General features: G+C 37.6%; 1 pseudogene; it reads right to left on the bottom strand.

Annotated features, from left to right (window-relative positions):
- Window positions 1-449: 449 nt before the first annotated feature.
- Window positions 450-3,290, bottom strand: LOC143035839 (uncharacterized; annotated as a pseudogene).
- Between the last annotated feature and the right edge of the window lie 282 nt (window positions 3,291-3,572).

Here is a 3,572-nt window from a genome sequence, read left to right as displayed (position 1 = left end):
TAAAAACAACAATAATAACCAAAATAAAGAGAAAATCAACATATTATAAATCCATTTTTTGTCAGCTTATAAAGAAGATGAACGTATTACGAAACAAATTATAAAAAGAAACATTAAACCAGTCAATCCAGAGAAAATACTCAACCTGGTGATTTATCATAAAACTAGGAAAACTAGCCACCTCCTTATTAGAAACAGCCCCAACAAGAGAGAAAGGAACTTCAGAAATCACATGTCATCTATAGGTTCACTTGTACACGAGGGAACTGTGAAGCCCTCCCATCCACCTATATTGGCATGACGACAATGAGGTTATCCCGTCGCCTCTCATACCACTTAAGTGAAGCCCATGGCATAACACTAGCAAGAGAGACGCTAGAGAAAAACACTGAGATCTTGGATTTATGTACTGACAATAGACGCCTCCTAATTTTAGAAGTGTTGTATATTAAAGAGTTAAGCCCAAACCTAAATGTACAAGCAGAAGACCTTAGAGCCCTTCCAAGCATGAGACAAACCGTTACAAATACGAACATGAGACAAAACACCACAGACGCCAATACGAGACAAAACGCTATAACCCTAAGCATGCCACATTCCGCCACAACATGAACCCGGTGTAGACGTTTGTGGACACTCCCCCAAAACATGACTCCCCATCAGGTTGAAATGACTCCCATTATTGGATGCTTTTTTTTATTAAGGTTGCTCCCCCCATACAAAAAAAAAAAAAAAAAAAAAAAATACTAATTACATTATACATGATTACCTTTTTTTTTTAATTACAATGACCTATTTATTACTTATTACAAATTACACTACACACGGATAACTACATTGAAATGGTTGCCTGCGTTACTCTCAAGGTACACTGAATCCTTTAGGATTTTACTACTTTTTGGCCTATGTATATGCCATGTGTGAATAGATCCAAACTTTGCCCAAACACATACATTTACTTGAAACATGTTGGCTGCTGCAATCATCTCTGTAATTGTTCCCCATACTTTATCCTCACGCATTGAATCAACTTGGATGTTTTCACTGGTGGAAAGGAAATCACATATCAAGCTTCTGACAACAGGATGTTGGTCCTCTTCTCCAGTGATAGCGAATGTCATGGAACGAAAAAAAAAAAATTCCATCACCTTTGATTACTTTGACAGCAAGGGGTTCACTTGTGTTTTTGAAAGTCTTATTTATTTTTTCAGAGGGACTAGATTTTTTCTTAAATATCAGACGTCCACCAGAGTTGTTGCAGATTGCTCGCTGTGTTGCAACTGTTATTGGATTAAATTTGTAGATAATCTCCTGTTGCTGAACCCCTATGATCTGGACAATTGGAGATGGTGGCTCTGACAGAGAAGTTGGAGATGGTGGGTCCGATGAAGAACTTGGTGGTAAAAATTCTGGAGCACGTTCGAAGAAGGGCTTCAGGTTGCATCCATTCACTTTATTTTTAAGGGGGATATTCGTGGATACATTAATGAGATAGTACAGTCCCTTTTCACAAACTTGAGCCACCTCATAGGGACCATCCCATGGATCAGTTTGTTTGCCTCCTTTTCTATCTGCTCTGCGTAGGTTGTAGCGCAGCACCTTGTCGCCTACGATAAAATGCTTTTGTTTGTATCGCCTTCTTGCAAAATCAGCCTGCGGTTTTGCCTGAGCTCGCTCGAGGTTGGCATCTGCTTGCTTGAAGACATCTTGAAAGATAAAAATAACATATTATAGATTCATGTATAAAAATATTGTTAGCTCATTAGTAGAGTATCTAGTTTCTGTGAGAACTGCCCCAGGTTTGATAAAGATACTGCGTATGCACAGTCATCACTTTTGTATAGAAATTACCTGCAACATTTGGAGCTTTGAGAGTATGGCTTGGAAGTCAGACTCGTCAAATTCAGGATCATCAGGATCAGAGGTACAGTCAGCAAATTCGTGATCCACATCAATGGGAAGGACAGATCCTCGGTGACTAGCCAGTACAATGTCAAGCTGGTATTGGCGATCCTTAATCACCCGAAGGAAGCGAACTTCTGCAATCACAAAAATAAACAATCACAGTCGCGCAATACTACATCTATTGGAACTAACATTTATCTAGGAAATTATAAAAGATAAAGACAAAAATTGCGCATTAGAGCAATAACGAATGTCAATCGAAATTATAAATTTACGGAATAGGCTACTCACCAGTTATGTCTTTCCTGTTCGGTTTATGAACATACTTCAGACAGTCGTCTTGGATTGTGAATGCCTGACACTTCCTTCGAAAATTAGCTTTTTTTCCCTTGTTGTTTCCAACATGCACTGGATAATTTTTTGACCGCAGGAACTCTTCCACCTCGTCCATTTCAGTATTAAAGTCCATGGTAGCACACGACACGACACCACACTGACAACTAACAAATCTCGGCAACACTGGCAATTAACAAACCTCTGTAATTTGTCCATGTTCGTTTCATTTCAAAGGTTTCAAAGATTCATTCGAACCAGTTATATCTTTCCTGTTCGGTTTATGAAACAATCACAAAAATAAACAATCACAGTCGCGCAATACTACATCTATTGGAACTAACATTTATCTAGGAAATGATAAAAGATAAAGACAAAAATTGCGCATTACAGCAATAACGAATGTGTAGTCAATGCAAACTAGGTTCATTCGAATGGGGAGGCATCTCAAAGTAGGTTATCCGCTCATGCCCTTTCTTTCGTGCAATACTACATCTATTGGAACTAACATTTATCTAGGAAATGATAAAAGATTAAGACAAAAATTGCGCATTAGAGCAATAACGAATGTCAATCAAAATTATAAATTTACGGAATAGGCTACTCACCTGTTATATCTTTCCTGTTCGGTTTATGAAACAATCACAAAAATAAACAATCACAGTCGCGCAATACTACATCTATTGGAACTAACATTTATCTAGGAAATGATAAAAGATAAAGACAAAAATTTCGCATTACAGCAATAACGAATGTGTAGTCATTTCAAACTAGGTTCATTCGAATGGGGAGTCATATCAAACTAGATTCATTCGAATGTGGAGTCATTTCAAACTGGTGGTGAGTCGTCTGAAACTAGTTTCAAGTGACGGGGAGTCGTCTGAACCTAGGTTGATCTGACTGGGGGAGTCTTTTGAAACGGGCAGTCACTTGAACCGGAGGCTCTCCAGCGCACGTGACATTTCGTCACTGCCCGAAATACCAGGTGACCTCCCCCAAAGTGATTAGAAAGTAAAGAAACTCTAGTATAAAACTTAGACCTTTATCTAGACTCCTCGGATTAATTCTTATCCTGATAAGAAAGAACATCCCTATAGCTACTGAAGAAAGGTCTTGAACCCGAAATCGCGATCTAGCTAATATGACTACATACAGCCAAGTCATAAATTTCCTTTCTAAGGAACACAAATCCATAATAAGGTATATGGAAAATACCTATAAGAAAATAATTAATGCACAACTAGCCATCACTTTTAATGATATACATACATATATATATATAGATGTATACATATATATATATATATATATATATATATATATATACAGTATAT

Source organism: Oratosquilla oratoria, chromosome 19 (genome assembly GCF_046742065.1).
Source record: "Oratosquilla oratoria isolate Oo_2021 chromosome 19, ASM4674206v1, whole genome shotgun sequence".
In the NCBI taxonomy this organism is placed as follows: Eukaryota; Metazoa; Arthropoda; class Malacostraca; order Stomatopoda; family Squillidae; genus Oratosquilla; species Oratosquilla oratoria.
Note: the sequence above shows the minus strand (reverse complement) of the source record. Positions and strands in the feature narration are given on the sequence as shown.